The sequence below is a fragment of the Quercus robur genome, chromosome 5, assembly GCF_932294415.1.
Source record: "Quercus robur chromosome 5, dhQueRobu3.1, whole genome shotgun sequence".
Classification (NCBI taxonomy): Eukaryota; Viridiplantae; Streptophyta; class Magnoliopsida; order Fagales; family Fagaceae; genus Quercus; species Quercus robur.
Genome location: NC_065538.1, coordinates 32,604,880 through 32,620,945, shown reverse-complemented (window position 1 = coordinate 32,620,945; position 16,066 = coordinate 32,604,880). Strand labels below are relative to the sequence as shown.

Below are 16,066 nucleotides of genomic sequence, written 5' to 3'. Positions count from 1 at the left end.
TTTTTTGTCGCCGGGCTTACCGTTTACGGCGGTCCAGCACGCTCGCTTCATAGGCTTAGTCTGCCCCAGGCCAAAAATACGAGCCGCTGATCTCGTTTTGGGTGCTAATTTGGTGGCGGCGATCTGGAAATGCCCTCGGGCTGCAACTCCCTGGTGTTAGAGTGCATCGCTGCATTCGGATCCTTTATAAGGATTTAACGCGCTTATGCTGATGGGTGCGATCATACCAACACTAATGCACCGGATCCCATCAGAACTCCGCAGTTAAGCGTGTTTGGGCGAGAGTAGTACTAGGATGGGTGACCTCCTGGGAAGTCCTCGTGTTGCACCCCTCTCTTTTTCTTCGGATTTTTTTTTTTTGTCGCCGGGCTTACCGTTTACGACGGTCCAGCACGCTCGCTTCGTAGGCTTAGTCTGCCCCAGGCCAAAAATAAGAGCCGCTGATCTCGTTTTGGGTGATAATTTGGTGGCGGCGATCTGGAAATGCCCTCGGGCTGCAGCTCCCTGGTGTTAGAGTGCATCGCTGCATCCGGATCCTTTATAAGGATTTAACGCGCTTATGCTGATGGGTGCGATCATACCAACACTAATGCACCGGATCCCATCAGAACTCCGCAGTTACGCGTGTTTGGGCGAGAGTAGTACTAGGATGGGTGACCTCCTGGGAAGTCCTCGTGTTGCACCGCTCTCTTTTTCTTCGGATTTTTTTTTTTTGTCGCCGGGCTTACCGTTTACGGCGGTCCAGCACGCTCGCTTCGTAGGCTTAGTCTGCCCCAGGCCAAAAATACGAGCCGCTGAAGTCGTTTTGGGTGCTAATTTGGTGGCGGCGATCTGGAAATGCCCTCGGGCTGCAGCTCCCTGGTGTTAGAGTGCATCGCTGCATTCGGATCCTTTATAAGGATTTAACGCGCTTATGCTGATGGGTGCGATCATACCAACACTAATGCACCGGATCCCATCAGAACTCCGCAGTTATGCGTGTTTGGGCGAGAGTAGTACTAGGATGGGTGACCTCCTGGGAAGTCCTCGTGTTGCACCCCTCTCTTTTTCTTCGGATTTTTTTTTTTTGTCGCCGGGCTTACCGTTTACGGCGGTCCAGCACGCTCGCTTCGTAGGCTTAGTCTGCCCCAGGCCAAAAATACGAGCCGCTGATCTCGTTTTGGGTGCTAATTTGGTGGCGGCGATCTGGAAATGCCCTCGGGCTGCAACTCCCTGGTGTTAGAGTGCATCGCTGCATTCGGATCCTTTATAAGGATTTAACGCGCTTATGCTGATGGGTGCGATCATACCAACACTAATGCACCGGATCCCATCAGAACTCCGCAGTTAAGCGTGTTTGGGCGAGAGTAGTACTAGGATGGGTGACCTCCTGGGAAGTCCTCGTGTTGCACCCCTCTCTTTTTCTTCGGATTTTTTTTTTTTGTCGCCGGGCTTACCGTTTACGGCGGTCCAGCATGCTCGCTTCGTAGGCTTAGTCTGCCCCAGGCCAAAAATACGAGCCGCTGATCTCGTTTTGGGTGCTAATTTGGTGGCGGCGATCTGGAAATGCCCTCGGGCTGCAGCTCCCTGGTGTTAGAGTGCATCGCTGCATTCGGATCCTTTATAAGGATTTAACGCGCTTATGCTGATGGGTGCGATCATACCAACACTAATGCACCGGATCCCATCAGAACTCCGCAGTTAAGCGTGTTTGGGCGAGAGTAGTACTAGGATGGGTGACCTCCTGGGAAGTCCTCGTGTTGCACCGCTCTCTTTTTCTTCGGATTTTTTTTTTTTGTCGCCGGGCTTACCGTTTACGGCGGTCCAGCACACTCGCTTCGTAGGCTTAGTCTGCCCCAGGCCAAAAATACGAGCCGCTGAACTCGTTTTGGGTGCTAATTTGGTGGCGGCGATCTGGAAATGCCCTCGGGCTGCAGCTCCCTGGTGTTAGAGTGCATCGCTGCATTCGGATCCTTTATAAGGATTTAACGCGCTTATGCTGATGGGTGCGATCATACCAACACTAATGCACCGGATCCCATCAGAACTCCGCAGTTAAGCGTGTTTGGGCGAGAGTAGTACTAGGATGGGTGACCTCCTGGGAAGTCCTCGTGTTGCACCCCTCTCTTTTTCTTCGGATTTTTTTTTTTTGTCGCCGGGCTTACCGTTTACGGCGGTCCAGCACGCTCGCTTCGTAGGCTTAGTCTGCCCCAGGCCAAAAATACGAGCCGCTGATCTCGTTTTGGGTGCTAATTTGGTGGCGGCGATCTGGAAATGCCCTCGGGCTGCAGCTCCCTGGTGTTAGAGTGCATCGCTGCATTCGGATCCTTTATAAGGATTTAACGCGCTTATGCTGATGGGTGCGATCATACCAACACTAATGCACCGGATCCCATCAGAACTCCGCAGTTAAACGTGTTTGGGCGAGAGTAGTACTAGGATGGGTGACCTCCTGGGAAGTCCTCGTGTTGCACCCCTCTCTTTTTCTTCGGATTTTTTTTTTTTGTCGCCGGGCTTACCGTTTACGGCGGTCCAGCACGCTCGCTTCATAGGCTTAGTCTGCCCCAGGCCAAAAATACGAGCCGCTGATCTCGTTTTGGGTGCTAATTTGGTGGCGGCGATCTGGAAATGCCCTCGGGCTGCAACTCCCTGGTGTTAGAGTGCATCGCTGCATTCGGATCCTTTATAAGGATTTAACGCGCTTATGCTGATGGGTGCGATCATACCAACACTAATGCACCGGATCCCATCAGAACTCCGCAGTTAAGCGTGTTTGGGCGAGAGTAGTACTAGGATGGGTGACCTCCTGGGAAGTCCTCGTGTTGCACCCCTCTCTTTTTCTTCGGATTTTTTTTTTTTGTCGCCGGGCTTACCGTTTACGACGGTCCAGCACGCTCGCTTCGTAGGCTTAGTCTGCCCCAGGCCAAAAATAAGAGCCGCTGATCTCGTTTTGGGTGATAATTTGGTGGCGGCGATCTGGAAATGCCCTCGGGCTGCAGCTCCCTGGTGTTAGAGTGCATCGCTGCATCCGGATCCTTTATAAGGATTTAACGCGCTTATGCTGATGGGTGCGATCATACCAACACTAATGCACCGGATCCCATCAGAACTCCGCAGTTACGCGTGTTTGGGCGAGAGTAGTACTAGGATGGGTGACCTCCTGGGAAGTCCTCGTGTTGCACCGCTCTCTTTTTCTTCGGATTTTTTTTTTTTGTCGCCGGGCTTACCGTTTACGGCGGTCCAGCACGCTCGCTTCGTAGGCTTAGTCTGCCCCAGGCCAAAAATACGAGCCGCTGAAGTCGTTTTGGGTGCTAATTTGGTGGCGGCGATCTGGAAATGCCCTTGGGCTGCAGCTCCCTGGTGTTAGAGTGCATCGCTGCATTCGGATCCTTTATAAGGATTTAACGCGCTTATGCTGATGGGTGCGATCATACCAACACTAATGCACCGGATCCCATCAGAACTCCGCAGTTATGCGTGTTTGGGCGAGAGTAGTACTAGGATGGGTGACCTCCTGGGAAGTCCTCGTGTTGCACCCCTCTCTTTTTCTTCGGATTTTTTTTTTTTGTCGCCGGGCTTACCGTTTACGGCGGTCCAGCACGCTCGCTTCGTAGGCTTAGTCTGCCCCAGGCCAAAAATACGAGCCGCTGAACTCGTTTTGGGTGCTAATTTGGTGGCGGCGATCTGGAAATGCCCTCGGGCTGCAGCTCCCTGGTGTTAGAGTGCATCGCTGCATTCGGATCCTTTATAAGGATTTAACGCGCTTATGCTGATGGGTGCGATCATACCAACACTAATGCACCGGATCCCATCAGAACTCCGCAGTTAAGCGTGTTTGGGCGAGAGTAGTACTAGGATGGGTGACCTCCGGGGAAGTCCTCGTGTTGCACCCCTCTCTTTTTCTTCGGATTTTTTTTTTTTGTCGCCGGGCTTACCGTTTACGGCGGTCCAGCACGCTCGCTTCGTAGGCTTAGTCTGCCCCAGGCCAAAAATACGAGCCGCTGATCTCGTTTTGGGTGCTAATTTGGTGGCGGCGATCTGGAAATGCCCTCGGGCTGCAGCTCCCTGGTGTTAGAGTGCATCGCTGCATTCGGATCCTTTATAAGGATTTAACGCGCTTATGCTGATGGGTGCGATCATACCAACACAAATGCATCGGATCCCATCAGAACTCCGCAGTTAAGCGCGTTTGGGCGAGAGTAGTACTAGGATGGGTGACCTCCTGGGAAGTCCTCGTGTTGCACCCCTCTCTTTTTCTTCGGATTTTTTTTTTTTTGTCGCCGGGCTTACCGTTTACGGCGGTCCAGCACGCTCGCTTCGTAGGCTTAGTCTGCCCCAGGCCAAAAATACGAGCCGCTGATCTCGTTTTGGGTGCTAATTTGGTGGCGGCGATCTGGAAATGCCCTCGGGCTGCAGCTCCCTGGTGTTAGAGTGCATCGCTGAATTCGGATCCTTTATAAGGATTTAACGCGCTTATGCTGATGGGTGCGATCATACCAACACTAATGCACCGGATCCCATCAGAACTCCGCAGTTAAGCGTGTTTGGGCGAGAGTAGTACTAGGATGGGTGACCTCCTGGGAAGTCCTCGTGTTGCACCCCTCTCTTTTTCTTCGGATTTTTTTTTTTTGTCGCCGGGCTTACCGTTTACGGCGGTCCAGCACGCTCGCTTCGTAGGCTTAGTCTGCCCCAGGCCAAAAATACGAGCCGCTGATCTCGTTTTGGGTGCTAATTTGGTGGCGGCGATCTGGAAATGCCCTCGGGCTGCAACTCCCTGGTGTTAGAGTGCATCGCTGCATTCGGATCCTTTATAAGGATTTAACGCGCTTATGCTGATGGGTGCGATCATACCAACACTAATGCACCGGATCCCATCAGAACTCCGCAGTTAAGCGTGTTTGGGCGAGAGTAGTACTAGGATGGGTGACCTCCTGGGAAGTCCTCGTGTTGCACCCCTCTCTTTTTCTTCGGATTTTTTTTTTTTGTCGCCGGGCTTACCGTTTACGGCGGTCCAGCACGCTCGCTTCGTAGGCTTAGTCTGCCCCAGGCCAAAAATACGAGCCGCTGATCTCGTTTTGGGTGCTAATTTGGTGGCGGCGATCTGGAAATGCCCTCGGGCTGCAGCTCCCTGGTGTTAGAGTGCATCGCTGAATTCGGATCCTTTATAAGGATTTAACGCGCTTATGCTGATGGGTGCGATCATACCAACACTAATGCACCGGATCCCATCAAAACTCCGCAGTTAAGCGTGTTTGGGCGAGAGTAGTACTAGGATGGGTGACCTCCTGGGAAGTCCTCGTGTTGCACCCCTCTCTTTTTCTTCGGATTTTTTTTTTTTGTCGCCGGGCTTACCGTTTACGGCGGTCCAGCACGCTCGCTTCGTAGGCTTAGTCTGCCCCAGGCCAAAAATACGAGCCGCTGATCTCGTTTTGGGTGCTAATTTGGTGGCGGCGATCTGGAAATGCCCTCGGGCTGCAACTCCCTGGTGTTAGAGTGCATCGCTGCATTCGGATCCTTTATAAGGATTTAACGCGCTTATGCTGATGGGTGCGATCATACCAACACTAATGCACCGGATCCCATCAGAACTCCGCAGTTAAGCGTGTTTGGGCGAGAGTAGTACTAGGATGGGTGACCTCCTGGGAAGTCCTCGTGTTGCACCCCTCTCTTTTTCTTCGGATTTTTTTTTTTTGTCGCCGGGCTTACCGTTTACGGCGGTCCAGCACGCTCGCTTCGTAGGCTTAGTCTGCCCCAGGCCAAAAATACGAGCCGCTGATCTCGTTTTGGGTGCTAATTTCGTGGCGGCGATCTGGAAATGCCCTCGGGCTGCAACTCCCTGGTGTTAGAGTGCATCGCTGCATTCGGATCCTTTATAAGGATTTAACGCGCTTATGCTGATGGGTGCGATCATACCAACACTAATGCACCGGATCCCATCAGAACTCCGCAGTTAAGCGTGTTTGGGCGAGAGTAGTACTAGGATGGGTGACCTCCTGGGAAGTCCTCGTGTTGCACCGCTCTCTTTTTCTTCGGATTTTTTTTTTTTGTCGCCGGGCTTACCGTTTACGGCGGTCCAGCACGCTCGCTTCGTAGGCTTAGTCTGCCCCAGGCCAAAAATACGAGCCGCTGAACTCGTTTTGGGTGCTAATTTGGTGGCGGCGATCTGGAAATGCCCTCGGGCTGCAGCTCCCTGGTGTTAGAGTGCATCGCTGCATTCGGATCCTTTATAAGGATTTAACGCGCTTATGCTGATGGGTGCGATCATACCAACACTAATGCACCGGATCCCATCAGAACTCCGCAGTTAAGCGTGTTTGGGCGAGAGTAGTACTAGGATGGGTGACCTCCTGGGAAGTCCTCGTGTTGCACCCCTCTCTTTTTCTTCGGATTTTTTTTTTTGTAGCCGGGCTTACCGTTTACGGCGGTCCAGCACGCTCGCTTCGTAGGCTTAGTTTGCCCCAGGTCAAAAATACGAGCCGCTGAACTCGTTTTGGGTGCTAATTTGGTGGCGGCGATCTGGAAATGCCCTCGGGCTGCAGCTCCCTGGTGTTAGAGTGCATCGCTGCATTCGGATCCTTTATAAGGATTTAACGCGCTTATGCTGATGGGTGCGATCATACCAACACTAATGCACCGGATCCCATCAGAACTCCGCAGTTATGCGTGTTTGGGCGAGAGTAGTACTAGGATGGGTGACCTCCTGGGAAGTCCTCGTGTTGCACCGCTCTCTTTTTCTTCGGATTTTTTTTTTTTGTCGCCGGGCTTACCGTTTACGGCGGTCCAGCACGCTCGCTTCGTAGGCTTAGTCTGCCCCAGGCCAAAAATACGAGCCGCTGAACTCGTTTTGGGTGCTAATTTGGTGGCGGCGATCTGGAAATGCCCTCGGGCTGCAGCTCCCTGGTGTTAGAGTGCATCGCTGCATTCGGATCCTTTATAAGGATTTAACGCGCTTATGCTGATGGGTGCGATCATACCAACACTAATGCACCGGATCCCATCAGAACTCCGCAGTTAAGCGTGTTTTGGCGAGAGTAGTACTAGGATGGGTGACCTCCTGGGAAGTCCTCGTGTTGCACCCCTCTCTTTTTCTTCGGATTTTTTTTTTTTGTCGCCGGGCTTACCGTTTACGGCGGTCCAGCACGCTCGCTTCGTGGCCTTAGTCTGCCCCAGGCCAAAAATACGAGCCGCTGAACTCGTTTTGGGTGCTAATTTGGTGGCGGCGATCTGGAAATGCCCTCGGGCTGCAGCTCCCTGGTGTTAGAGTGCATCGCTGCATTCGGATCCTTTATAAGGATTTAACGCGCTTATGCTGATGGTTGCGATCATACCAACACTAATGCACCGGATCCCATCAGAACTCCGCAGTTAAGCGTGTTTGGGCGAGAGTAGTACTAGGATGGGTGACCTCCTGGGAAGTCCTCGTGTTGCACCCCTCTCTTTTTCTTCGGATTTTTTTTTTTTTGTCGCCGGGCTTACCGTTTACGGCGGTCCAGCACGCTCGCTTCGTAGGCTTAGTCTGCCCCAGGCCAAAAATACGAGCCACTGATCTCGTTTTGGGTGCTAATTTGGTGGCGGCGATCTGGAAATGCCCTCGGGCTGCAGCTCCCTGGTGTTAGAGTGCATCGCTGCATTCGGATCCTTTATAAGGATTTAACGCGCTTATGCTGATCGGTGCGATCATACCAACACAAATGCATCGGATCCCATCAGAACTCCGCAGTTAAGCGCGTTTGGGCGAGAGTAGTACTAGGATGGGTGACCTCCTGGGAAGTCCTCGTGTTGCACCCCTCTCTTTTTCTTCGGATTTTTTTTTTTTTGTCGCCGGGCTTACCGTTTACGGCGGTCCAGCACGCTCGCTTCGTAGGCTTAGTCTGCCCCAGGCCAAAAATACGAGCCGCTGATCTCGTTTTGGGTGCTAATTTGGTGGCGGCGATCTGGAAATGCCCTCGGGCTGCAGCTCCCTGGTGTTAGAGTGCATCGCTGAATTCGGATCCTTTATAAGGATTTAACGCGCTTATGCTGATGGGTGCGATCATACCAACACTAATGCACCGGATCCCATCAGAACTCCGCAGTTAAGCGTGTTTGGGCGAGAGTAGTACTAGGATGGGTGACCTCCTGGGAAGTCCTCGTGTTGCACCCCTCTCTTTTTCTTCGGATTTTTTTTTTTTGTCGCCGGGCTTACCGTTTACGGCGGTCCAGCACGCTCGCTTCGTAGGCTTAGTCTGCCCCAGGCCAAAAATACGAGCCGCTGATCTCGTTTTGGGTGCTAATTTGGTGGCGGCGATCTGGAAATGCCCTCGGGCTGCAGCTCCCTGGTGTTAGAGTGCATCGCTGCATTCGGATCCTTTATAAGGATTTAACGCGCTTATGCTGATGGGTGCGATCATACCAACACTAATGCACCGGATCCCATCAGAACTCCGCAGTTAAACGTGTTTGGGCGAGAGTAGTACTAGGATGGGTGACCTCCTGGGAAGTCCTCGTGTTGCACCCCTCTCTTTTTCTTCGGATTTTTTTTTTTTGTCGCCGGGCTTACCGTTTACGGCGGTCCAGCACGCTCGCTTCATAGGCTTAGTCTGCCCCAGGCCAAAAATACGAGCCGCTGATCTCGTTTTGGGTGCTAATTTGGTGGCGGCGATCTGGAAATGCCCTCGGGCTGCAACTCCCTGGTGTTAGAGTGCATCGCTGCATTCGGATCCTTTATAAGGATTTAACGCGCTTATGCTGATGGGTGCGATCATACCAACACTAATGCACCGGATCCCATCAGAACTCCGCAGTTAAGCGTGTTTGGGCGAGAGTAGTACTAGGATGGGTGACCTCCTGGGAAGTCCTCGTGTTGCACCCCTCTCTTTTTCTTCGGATTTTTTTTTTTTGGAGCCGGGCTTACCGTTTACGACGGTCCAGCACGCTCGCTTCGTAGGCTTAGTCTGCCCCAGGCCAAAAATAAGAGCCGCTGATCTCGTTTTGGGTGATAATTTGGTGGCGGCGATCTGGAAATGCCCTCGGGCTGCAGCTCCCTGGTGTTAGAGTGCATCGCTGCATTCGGATCCTTTATAAGGATTTAACGCGCTTATGCTGATGGGTGCGATCATACCAACACTAATGCACCGGATCCCATCAGAACTCCGCAGTTAAGCGTGTTTGGGCGAGAGTAGTACTAGGATGGGTGACCTCCTGGGAAGTCCTCGTGTTGCACCGCTCTCTTTTTCTTCGGATTTTTTTTTTTTGTCGCCGGGCTTACCGTTTACGGCGGTCCAGCACGCTCGCTTCGTAGGCTTAGTCTGCCCCAGGCCAAAAATACGAGCCGCTGAACTCGTTTTGGGTGCTAATTTGGTGGCGGCGATCTGGAAATGCCCTCGGGCTGCAGCTCCCTGGTGTTAGAGTGCATCGCTGCATTCGGATCCTTTATAAGGATTTAACGCGCTTATGCTGATGGGTGCGATAATACCAACACTAATGCACCGGATCCCATCAGAACTCCGCAGTTAAGCGTGTTTGGGCGAGAGTAGTACTAGGATGGGTGACCTCCTGGGAAGTCCTCGTGTTGCACCGCTCTCTTTTTCTTCGGATTTTTTTTTTTTGTCGCCGGGCTTACCGTTTACGGCGGTCCAGCACGCTCGCTTCGTAGGCTTAGTCTGCCCCAGGCCAAAAATACGAGCCGCTGATCTCGTTTTGGGTGCTAATTTGGTGGCGGCGATCTGGAAATGCCCTCGGGCTGCAGCTCCCTGGTGTTAGAGTGCATCGCTGCATTCGGATCCTTTATAAGGATTTAACGCGCTTATGCTGATCGGTGCGATCATACCAACACAAATGCATCGGATCCCATCAGAACTCCGCAGTTAAGCGCGTTTGGGCGAGAGTAGTACTAGGATGGGTGACCTCCTGGGAAGTCCTCGTGTTGCACCCCTCTCTTTTTCTTCGGATTTTTTTTTTTTTGTCGCCGGGCTTACCGTTTACGGCGGTCCAGCACGCTCGCTTCGTAGGCTTAGTCTGCCCCAGGCCAAAAATACGAGCCGCTGATCTCGTTTTGGGTGCTAATTTGGTGGCGGCGATCTGGAAATGCCCTCGGGCTGCAGCTCCCTGGTGTTAGAGTGCATCGCTGAATTCGGATCCTTTATAAGGATTTAACGCGCTTATGCTGATGGGTGCGATCATACCAACACTAATGCACCGGATCCCATCAGAACTCCGCAGTTAAGCGTGTTTGGGCGAGAGTAGTACTAGGATGGGTGACCTCCTGGGAAGTCCTCGTGTTGCACCCCTCTCTTTTTCTTCGGATTTTTTTTTTTGTCGCCGGGCTTACCGTTTACGGCGGTCCAGCACGCTCGCTTCGTAGGCTTAGTCTGCCCCAGGCCAAAAATACGAGCCGCTGATCTCGTTTTGGGTGCTAATTTGGTGGCGGCGATCTGGAAATGCCCTCGGGCTGCAGCTCCCTGGTGTTAGAGTGCATCGCTGCATTCGGATCCTTTATAAGGATTTAACGCGCTTATGCTGATGGGTGCGATCATACCAACACTAATGCACCGGATCCCATCAGAACTCCGCAGTTAAACGTGTTTGGGCGAGAGTAGTACTAGGATGGGTGACCTCCTGGGAAGTCCTCGTGTTGCACCCCTCTCTTTTTCTTCGGATTTTTTTTTTTTTGTCGCCGGGCTTACCGTTTACGGCGGTCCAGCACGCTCGCTTCATAGGCTTAGTCTGCCCCAGGCCAAAAATACGAGCCGCTGATCTCGTTTTGGGTGCTAATTTGGTGGCGGCGATCTGGAAATGCCCTCGGGCTGCAACTCCCTGGTGTTAGAGTGCATCGCTGCATTCGGATCCTTTATAAGGATTTAACGCGCTTATGCTGATGGGTGCGATCATACCAACACTAATGCACCGGATCCCATCAGAACTCCGCAGTTAAGCGTGTTTGTCGAGAGTAGTACTAGGATGGGTGACCTCCTGGGAAGTCCTCGTGTTGCACCCCTCTCTTTTTCTTCGGATTTTTTTTTTTTGTCGCCGGGCTTACCGTTTACGACGGTCCAGCACGCTCGCTTCGTAGGCTTAGTCTGCCCCAGGCCAAAAATAAGAGCCGCTGATCTCGTTTTGGGTGATAATTTGGTGGCGGCGATCTGGAAATGCCCTCGGGCTGCAGCTCCCTGGTGTTAGAGTGCATCGCTGCATTCGGATCCTTTATAAGGATTTAACGCGCTTATGCTGATGGGTGCGATCATACCAACACTAATGCACCGGATCCCATCAGAACTCCGCAGTTAAGCGTGTTTGGGCGAGAGTAGTACTAGGATGGGTGACCTCCTGGGAAGTCCTCGTGTTGCACCCCTCTCTTTTTCTTCGGATTTTTTTTTTTTGTCGCCGGGCTTACCGTTTACGGCGGTCCAGCACGCTCGCTTCGTAGGCTTAGTCTGCCCCAGGCCAAAAATACGAGCCGCTGAACTCGTTTTGGGTGCTAATTTGGTGGCGGCGATCTGGAAATGCCCTCGGGCTGCAGCTCCCTGGTGTTAGAGTGCATCGCTGCATTCGGATCCTTTATAAGGATTTAACGCGCTTATGCTGATGGGTGCGATCATACCAACACTAATGCACCGGATCCCATCAGAACTCCGCAGTTAAGCGTGTTTGGGCGAGAGTAGTACTAGGATGGGTGACCTCCTGGGAAGTCCTCGTGTTGCACCGCTCTCTTTTTCTTCGGATTTTTTTTTTTTGTCGCCGGGCTTACCGTTTACGGCGGTCCAGCACGCTCGCTTCGTAGGCTTAGTCTGCCCCAGGCCAAAAATACGAGCCGCTGAACTCGTTTTGGGTGCTAATTTGGTGGCGGCGATCTGGAAATGCCCTCGGGCTGCAGCTCCCTGGTGTTAGAGTGCATCGCTGCATTCGGATCCTTTATAAGGATTTAACGCGCTTATGCTGATGGGTGCGATCATACCAACACTAATGCACCGGATCCCATCAGAACTCCGCAGTTAAGCGTGTTTGGGCGAGAGTAGTACTAGGATGGGTGACCTCCTGGGAAGTCCTCGTGTTGCTCCCCTCTCTTTTTCTTCGGATTTTTTTTTTTTGTCGCCGGGCTTACCGTTTACGGCGGTCCAGCACGCTCGCTTCGTAGGCTTAGTCTGCCCCAGGCCAAAAATACGAGCCGCTGATCTCGTTTTGGGTGCTAATTTGGTGGCGGCGATCTGGAAATGCCCTCGGGCTGCAGCTCCCTGGTGTTAGAGTGCATCGCTGAATTCGGATCCTTTATAAGGATTTAACGCGCTTATGCTGATGGGTGCGATCATACCAACACTAATGCACCGGATCCCATTAGAACTCCGCAGTTAAGCGTGTTTGGGCGAGAGTAGTACTAGGATGGGTGACCTCCTGGGAAGTCCTCGTGTTGCACCCCTCTCTTTTTCTTCGGATTTTTTTTTTTTGTCGCCGGGCTTACCGTTTACGGCGGTCCAGCACGCTCGCTTCGTAGGCTTAGTCTGCCCCAGGCCAAAAATACGAGCCGCTGAACTCGTTTTGGGTGCTAATTTGGTGGCGGCGATCTGGAAATGCCCTCGGGCTGCAGCTCCCTGGTGTTAGAGTGCATCGCTGCATTCGGATCCTTTATAAGGATTTAACGCGCTTATGCTGATGGGTGCGATCATACCAACACTAATGCACCGGATCCCATCAGAACTCCGCAGTTAAGCGTGTTTGGGCGAGAGTAGTACTAGGATGGGTGACCTCCTGGGAAGTCCTCGTGTTGCTCCCCTCTCTTTTTCTTCGGATTTTTTTTTTTTGTCGCCGGGCTTACCGTTTACGGCGGTCCAGCACGCTCGCTTCGTAGGCTTAGTCTGCCCCAGGCCAAAAATACGAGCCGCTGATCTCGTTTTGGGTGCTAATTTGGTGGCGGCGATCTGGAAATGCCCTCGGGCTGCAGCTCCCTGGTGTTAGAGTGCATCGCTGAATTCGGATCCTTTATAAGGATTTAACGCGCTTATGCTGATGGGTGCGATCATACCAACACTAATGCACCGGATCCCATCAGAACTCCGCAGTTAAGCGTGTTTGGGCGAGAGTAGTACTAGGATGGGTGACCTCCTGGGAAGTCCTCGTGTTGCACCCCTCTCTTTTTCTTCGGATTTTTTTTTTTTGTCGCCGGGCTTACCGTTTACGGCGGTCCAGCACGCTCGCTTCGTAGGCTTAGTCTGCCCCAGGCCAAAAATACGAGCCGCTGATCTCGTTTTGGGTGCTAATTTGGTGGCGGCGATCTGGAAATGCCCTCGGGCTGCAACTCCCTGGTGTTAGAGTGCATCGCTGCATTCGGATCCTTTATAAGGATTTAACGCGCTTATGCTGATGGGTGCGATCATACCAACACTAATGCACCGGATCCCATCAGAACTCCGCAGTTAAGCGTGTTTGGGCGAGAGTAGTACTAGGATGGGTGACCTCCTGGGAAGTCCTCGTGTTGCACCCCTCTCTTTTTCTTCGGATTTTTTTTTTTTGTCGCCGGGCTTACCGTTTATGGCGGTCCAGCACGCTCGCTTCGTAGGCTTAGTCTGCCCCAGGCCAAAAATACGAGCCGCTGATCTCGTTTTGGGTGCTAATTTGGTGGCGGCGATCTGGAAATGCCCTCGGGCTGCAGCTCCCTGGTGTTAGAGTGCATCGCTGAATTCGGATCCTTTATAAGGATTTAACGCGCTTATGCTGATGGGTGCGATCATACCAACACTAATGCACCGGATCCCATCAGAACTCCGCAGTTAAGCGTGTTTGGGCGAGAGTAGTACTAGGATGGGTGACCTCCTGGGAAGTCCTCGTGTTGCACCCCTCTCTTTTTCTTCGGATTTTTTTTTTTTGTCGCCGGGCTTACCGTTTACGGCGGTCCAGCACGCTCGCTTCGTAGGCTTAGTCTGCCCCAGGCCAAAAATACGAGCCGCTGATCTCGTTTTGGGTGCTAATTTGGTGGCGGCGATCTGGAAATGCCCTCGGGCTGCAACTCCCTGGTGTTAGAGTGCATCGCTGCATTCGGATCCTTTATAAGGATTTAACGCGCTTATGCTGATGGGTGCGATCATACCAACACTAATGCACCGGATCCCATCAGAACTCCGCAGTTAAGCGTGTTTGGGCGAGAGTAGTACTAGGATGGGTGACCTCCTGGGAAGTCCTCGTGTTGCACCCCTCTCTTTTTCTTCGGATTTTTTTTTTTTGTCGCCGGGCTTACCGTTTACGGCGGTCCAGCACGCTCGCTTCGTAGGCTTAGTCTGCCCCAGGCCAAAAATACGAGCCGCTGATCTCGTTTTGGGTGCTAATTTGGTGGCGGCGATCTGGAAATGCCCTCGGGCTGCAGCTCCCTGGTGTTAGAGTGCATCGCTGAATTCGGATCCTTTATAAGGATTTAACGCGCTTATGCTGATGGGTGCGATCATACCAACACTAATGCACCGGATCCCATCAAAACTCCGCAGTTAAGCGTGTTTGGGCGAGAGTAGTACTAGGATGGGTGACCTCCTGGGAAGTCCTCGTGTTGCACCCCTCTCTTTTTCTTCGGATTTTTTTTTTTTGTCGCCGGGCTTACCGTTTACGGCGGTCCAGCACGCTCGCTTCGTAGGCTTAGTCTGCCCCAGGCCAAAAATACGAGCCGCTGATCTCGTTTTGGGTGCTAATTTGGTGGCGGCGATCTGGAAATGCCCTCGGGCTGCAACTCCCTGGTGTTAGAGTGCATCGCTGCATTCGGATCCTTTATAAGGATTTAACGCGCTTATGCTGATGGGTGCGATCATACCAACACTAATGCACCGGATCCCATCAGAACTCCGCAGTTAAGCGTGTTTGGGCGAGAGTAGTACTAGGATGGGTGACCTCCTGGGAAGTCCTCGTGTTGCACCCCTCTCTTTTTCTTCGGATTTTTTTTTTTTGTCGCCGGGCTTACCGTTTACGGCGGTCCAGCACGCTCGCTTCGTAGGCTTAGTCTGCCCCAGGCCAAAAATACGAGCCGCTGATCTCGTTTTGGGTGCTAATTTCGTGGCGGCGATCTGGAAATGCCCTCGGGCTGCAACTCCCTGGTGTTAGAGTGCATCGCTGCATTCGGATCCTTTATAAGGATTTAACGCGCTTATGCTGATGGGTGCGATCATACCAACACTAATGCACCGGATCCCATCAGAACTCCGCAGTTAAGCGTGTTTGGGCGAGAGTAGTACTAGGATGGGTGACCTCCTGGGAAGTCCTCGTGTTGCACCGCTCTCTTTTTCTTCGGATTTTTTTTTTTTGTCGCCGGGCTTACCGTTTACGGCGGTCCAGCACGCTCGCTTCGTAGGCTTAGTCTGCCCCAGGCCAAAAATACGAGCCGCTGAACTCGTTTTGGGTGCTAATTTGGTGGCGGCGATCTGGAAATGCCCTCGGGCTGCAGCTCCCTGGTGTTAGAGTGCATCGCTGCATTCGGATCCTTTATAAGGATTTAACGCGCTTATGCTGATGGGTGCGATCATACCAACACTAATGCACCGGATCCCATCAGAACTCCGCAGTTAAGCGTGTTTGGGCGAGAGTAGTACTAGGATGGGTGACCTCCTGGGAAGTCCTCGTGTTGCACCCCTCTCTTTTTCTTCGGATTTTTTTTTTTTGTAGCCGGGCTTACCGTTTACGGCGGTCCAGCACGCTCGCTTCGTAGGCTTAGTCTGCCCCAGGTCAAAAATACGAGCCGCTGAACTCGTTTTGGGTGCTAATTTGGTGGCGGCGATCTGGAAATGCCCTCGGGCTGCAGCTCCCTGGTGTTAGAGTGCATCGCTGCATTCGGATCCTTTATAAGGATTTAACGCGCTTATGCTGATGGGTGCGATCATACCAACACTAATGCACCGGATCCCATCAGAACTCCGCAGTTAAGCGTGTTTGGGCGAGAGTAGTACTAGGATGGGTGACCTCCTGGGAAGTCCTCGTGTTGCACCGCTCTCTTTTTCTTCGGATTTTTTTTTTTTGTCGCCGGGCTTACCGTTTACGGCGGTCCTGCACACTCGCTTCGTAGGCTTAGTCTGCCCCAGGCCAAAAATACGAGCCGCTGAACTCGTTTTGGGTGCTAATTTGGTGGCGGCGATCTGGAAATGCC

At 52.5% G+C, this 16,066-nt stretch overlaps 45 non-coding genes across 45 annotated transcripts; all 45 read left to right on the top strand.

Moving 5' to 3' along the window:
* The first annotated feature begins 213 nt into the window (after positions 1–213).
* Positions 214–332, top strand: LOC126730611 (5S ribosomal RNA). The gene has a single exon (XR_007657878.1). It is a non-coding gene; the product is annotated as a 5S ribosomal RNA (ribosomal RNA).
* A 235-nt stretch (positions 333–567) lies between these two features.
* Positions 568–686, top strand: LOC126731773 (5S ribosomal RNA). The gene has a single exon (XR_007659014.1). It is a non-coding gene; the product is annotated as a 5S ribosomal RNA (ribosomal RNA).
* A 235-nt stretch (positions 687–921) lies between these two features.
* Positions 922–1,040, top strand: LOC126731507 (5S ribosomal RNA). The gene has a single exon (XR_007658752.1). It is a non-coding gene; the product is annotated as a 5S ribosomal RNA (ribosomal RNA).
* Positions 1,041–1,275: 235 nt separating this feature from the next.
* Positions 1,276–1,394, top strand: LOC126730599 (5S ribosomal RNA). Its single transcript, XR_007657867.1, has one exon. It is a non-coding gene; the product is annotated as a 5S ribosomal RNA (ribosomal RNA).
* A 235-nt stretch (positions 1,395–1,629) lies between these two features.
* Positions 1,630–1,748, top strand: LOC126731380 (5S ribosomal RNA). Its single transcript, XR_007658627.1, has one exon. It is a non-coding gene; the product is annotated as a 5S ribosomal RNA (ribosomal RNA).
* Positions 1,749–1,983: 235 nt separating this feature from the next.
* LOC126730588 (5S ribosomal RNA) lies at positions 1,984–2,102 on the top strand. The gene has a single exon (XR_007657856.1). It is a non-coding gene; the product is annotated as a 5S ribosomal RNA (ribosomal RNA).
* A 235-nt stretch (positions 2,103–2,337) lies between these two features.
* LOC126730678 (5S ribosomal RNA) lies at positions 2,338–2,456 on the top strand. The gene has a single exon (XR_007657941.1). It is a non-coding gene; the product is annotated as a 5S ribosomal RNA (ribosomal RNA).
* Positions 2,457–2,691: 235 nt separating this feature from the next.
* Positions 2,692–2,810, top strand: LOC126730576 (5S ribosomal RNA). Its single transcript, XR_007657845.1, has one exon. It is a non-coding gene; the product is annotated as a 5S ribosomal RNA (ribosomal RNA).
* Positions 2,811–3,045: 235 nt separating this feature from the next.
* Positions 3,046–3,164, top strand: LOC126731772 (5S ribosomal RNA). The gene has a single exon (XR_007659013.1). It is a non-coding gene; the product is annotated as a 5S ribosomal RNA (ribosomal RNA).
* Positions 3,165–3,399: 235 nt separating this feature from the next.
* Positions 3,400–3,518, top strand: LOC126731506 (5S ribosomal RNA). Its single transcript, XR_007658751.1, has one exon. It is a non-coding gene; the product is annotated as a 5S ribosomal RNA (ribosomal RNA).
* Positions 3,519–3,753: 235 nt separating this feature from the next.
* On the top strand, positions 3,754–3,872 carry LOC126730856 (5S ribosomal RNA). The gene has a single exon (XR_007658122.1). It is a non-coding gene; the product is annotated as a 5S ribosomal RNA (ribosomal RNA).
* Positions 3,873–4,107: 235 nt separating this feature from the next.
* LOC126731746 (5S ribosomal RNA) lies at positions 4,108–4,226 on the top strand. Its single transcript, XR_007658988.1, has one exon. It is a non-coding gene; the product is annotated as a 5S ribosomal RNA (ribosomal RNA).
* A 236-nt stretch (positions 4,227–4,462) lies between these two features.
* LOC126730564 (5S ribosomal RNA) lies at positions 4,463–4,581 on the top strand. Its single transcript, XR_007657834.1, has one exon. It is a non-coding gene; the product is annotated as a 5S ribosomal RNA (ribosomal RNA).
* A 235-nt stretch (positions 4,582–4,816) lies between these two features.
* On the top strand, positions 4,817–4,935 carry LOC126730551 (5S ribosomal RNA). Its single transcript, XR_007657822.1, has one exon. It is a non-coding gene; the product is annotated as a 5S ribosomal RNA (ribosomal RNA).
* Positions 4,936–5,170: 235 nt separating this feature from the next.
* On the top strand, positions 5,171–5,289 carry LOC126731515 (5S ribosomal RNA). Its single transcript, XR_007658760.1, has one exon. It is a non-coding gene; the product is annotated as a 5S ribosomal RNA (ribosomal RNA).
* A 235-nt stretch (positions 5,290–5,524) lies between these two features.
* LOC126730540 (5S ribosomal RNA) lies at positions 5,525–5,643 on the top strand. The gene has a single exon (XR_007657811.1). It is a non-coding gene; the product is annotated as a 5S ribosomal RNA (ribosomal RNA).
* Positions 5,644–5,878: 235 nt separating this feature from the next.
* LOC126731379 (5S ribosomal RNA) lies at positions 5,879–5,997 on the top strand. The gene has a single exon (XR_007658626.1). It is a non-coding gene; the product is annotated as a 5S ribosomal RNA (ribosomal RNA).
* Positions 5,998–6,232: 235 nt separating this feature from the next.
* Positions 6,233–6,351, top strand: LOC126730529 (5S ribosomal RNA). The gene has a single exon (XR_007657800.1). It is a non-coding gene; the product is annotated as a 5S ribosomal RNA (ribosomal RNA).
* Positions 6,352–6,585: 234 nt separating this feature from the next.
* LOC126731765 (5S ribosomal RNA) lies at positions 6,586–6,704 on the top strand. The gene has a single exon (XR_007659006.1). It is a non-coding gene; the product is annotated as a 5S ribosomal RNA (ribosomal RNA).
* Positions 6,705–6,939: 235 nt separating this feature from the next.
* Positions 6,940–7,058, top strand: LOC126731543 (5S ribosomal RNA). Its single transcript, XR_007658788.1, has one exon. It is a non-coding gene; the product is annotated as a 5S ribosomal RNA (ribosomal RNA).
* Positions 7,059–7,293: 235 nt separating this feature from the next.
* LOC126730843 (5S ribosomal RNA) lies at positions 7,294–7,412 on the top strand. The gene has a single exon (XR_007658108.1). It is a non-coding gene; the product is annotated as a 5S ribosomal RNA (ribosomal RNA).
* A 236-nt stretch (positions 7,413–7,648) lies between these two features.
* Positions 7,649–7,767, top strand: LOC126731828 (5S ribosomal RNA). The gene has a single exon (XR_007659065.1). It is a non-coding gene; the product is annotated as a 5S ribosomal RNA (ribosomal RNA).
* Positions 7,768–8,003: 236 nt separating this feature from the next.
* On the top strand, positions 8,004–8,122 carry LOC126730517 (5S ribosomal RNA). The gene has a single exon (XR_007657789.1). It is a non-coding gene; the product is annotated as a 5S ribosomal RNA (ribosomal RNA).
* Positions 8,123–8,357: 235 nt separating this feature from the next.
* Positions 8,358–8,476, top strand: LOC126730677 (5S ribosomal RNA). The gene has a single exon (XR_007657940.1). It is a non-coding gene; the product is annotated as a 5S ribosomal RNA (ribosomal RNA).
* Positions 8,477–8,711: 235 nt separating this feature from the next.
* Positions 8,712–8,830, top strand: LOC126730505 (5S ribosomal RNA). The gene has a single exon (XR_007657778.1). It is a non-coding gene; the product is annotated as a 5S ribosomal RNA (ribosomal RNA).
* A 235-nt stretch (positions 8,831–9,065) lies between these two features.
* LOC126731378 (5S ribosomal RNA) lies at positions 9,066–9,184 on the top strand. Its single transcript, XR_007658625.1, has one exon. It is a non-coding gene; the product is annotated as a 5S ribosomal RNA (ribosomal RNA).
* Positions 9,185–9,419: 235 nt separating this feature from the next.
* Positions 9,420–9,538, top strand: LOC126731601 (5S ribosomal RNA). The gene has a single exon (XR_007658845.1). It is a non-coding gene; the product is annotated as a 5S ribosomal RNA (ribosomal RNA).
* A 235-nt stretch (positions 9,539–9,773) lies between these two features.
* Positions 9,774–9,892, top strand: LOC126731826 (5S ribosomal RNA). The gene has a single exon (XR_007659064.1). It is a non-coding gene; the product is annotated as a 5S ribosomal RNA (ribosomal RNA).
* Positions 9,893–10,128: 236 nt separating this feature from the next.
* LOC126730493 (5S ribosomal RNA) lies at positions 10,129–10,247 on the top strand. Its single transcript, XR_007657767.1, has one exon. It is a non-coding gene; the product is annotated as a 5S ribosomal RNA (ribosomal RNA).
* A 234-nt stretch (positions 10,248–10,481) lies between these two features.
* Positions 10,482–10,600, top strand: LOC126730675 (5S ribosomal RNA). The gene has a single exon (XR_007657938.1). It is a non-coding gene; the product is annotated as a 5S ribosomal RNA (ribosomal RNA).
* Positions 10,601–10,836: 236 nt separating this feature from the next.
* Positions 10,837–10,954, top strand: LOC126731840 (5S ribosomal RNA). The gene has a single exon (XR_007659077.1). It is a non-coding gene; the product is annotated as a 5S ribosomal RNA (ribosomal RNA).
* A 235-nt stretch (positions 10,955–11,189) lies between these two features.
* LOC126730481 (5S ribosomal RNA) lies at positions 11,190–11,308 on the top strand. Its single transcript, XR_007657755.1, has one exon. It is a non-coding gene; the product is annotated as a 5S ribosomal RNA (ribosomal RNA).
* A 235-nt stretch (positions 11,309–11,543) lies between these two features.
* Positions 11,544–11,662, top strand: LOC126731377 (5S ribosomal RNA). The gene has a single exon (XR_007658624.1). It is a non-coding gene; the product is annotated as a 5S ribosomal RNA (ribosomal RNA).
* A 235-nt stretch (positions 11,663–11,897) lies between these two features.
* Positions 11,898–12,016, top strand: LOC126731237 (5S ribosomal RNA). The gene has a single exon (XR_007658490.1). It is a non-coding gene; the product is annotated as a 5S ribosomal RNA (ribosomal RNA).
* A 235-nt stretch (positions 12,017–12,251) lies between these two features.
* LOC126730597 (5S ribosomal RNA) lies at positions 12,252–12,370 on the top strand. Its single transcript, XR_007657865.1, has one exon. It is a non-coding gene; the product is annotated as a 5S ribosomal RNA (ribosomal RNA).
* Positions 12,371–12,605: 235 nt separating this feature from the next.
* Positions 12,606–12,724, top strand: LOC126731236 (5S ribosomal RNA). The gene has a single exon (XR_007658489.1). It is a non-coding gene; the product is annotated as a 5S ribosomal RNA (ribosomal RNA).
* A 235-nt stretch (positions 12,725–12,959) lies between these two features.
* Positions 12,960–13,078, top strand: LOC126730470 (5S ribosomal RNA). The gene has a single exon (XR_007657744.1). It is a non-coding gene; the product is annotated as a 5S ribosomal RNA (ribosomal RNA).
* A 235-nt stretch (positions 13,079–13,313) lies between these two features.
* On the top strand, positions 13,314–13,432 carry LOC126730459 (5S ribosomal RNA). The gene has a single exon (XR_007657733.1). It is a non-coding gene; the product is annotated as a 5S ribosomal RNA (ribosomal RNA).
* A 235-nt stretch (positions 13,433–13,667) lies between these two features.
* LOC126730447 (5S ribosomal RNA) lies at positions 13,668–13,786 on the top strand. Its single transcript, XR_007657722.1, has one exon. It is a non-coding gene; the product is annotated as a 5S ribosomal RNA (ribosomal RNA).
* A 235-nt stretch (positions 13,787–14,021) lies between these two features.
* LOC126730435 (5S ribosomal RNA) lies at positions 14,022–14,140 on the top strand. Its single transcript, XR_007657710.1, has one exon. It is a non-coding gene; the product is annotated as a 5S ribosomal RNA (ribosomal RNA).
* Positions 14,141–14,375: 235 nt separating this feature from the next.
* Positions 14,376–14,494, top strand: LOC126731514 (5S ribosomal RNA). Its single transcript, XR_007658759.1, has one exon. It is a non-coding gene; the product is annotated as a 5S ribosomal RNA (ribosomal RNA).
* A 235-nt stretch (positions 14,495–14,729) lies between these two features.
* On the top strand, positions 14,730–14,848 carry LOC126730423 (5S ribosomal RNA). Its single transcript, XR_007657699.1, has one exon. It is a non-coding gene; the product is annotated as a 5S ribosomal RNA (ribosomal RNA).
* A 235-nt stretch (positions 14,849–15,083) lies between these two features.
* On the top strand, positions 15,084–15,202 carry LOC126731376 (5S ribosomal RNA). Its single transcript, XR_007658623.1, has one exon. It is a non-coding gene; the product is annotated as a 5S ribosomal RNA (ribosomal RNA).
* Positions 15,203–15,437: 235 nt separating this feature from the next.
* On the top strand, positions 15,438–15,556 carry LOC126730411 (5S ribosomal RNA). The gene has a single exon (XR_007657688.1). It is a non-coding gene; the product is annotated as a 5S ribosomal RNA (ribosomal RNA).
* Positions 15,557–15,791: 235 nt separating this feature from the next.
* Positions 15,792–15,910, top strand: LOC126731375 (5S ribosomal RNA). The gene has a single exon (XR_007658622.1). It is a non-coding gene; the product is annotated as a 5S ribosomal RNA (ribosomal RNA).
* Positions 15,911–16,066: the final 156 nt, after the last annotated feature.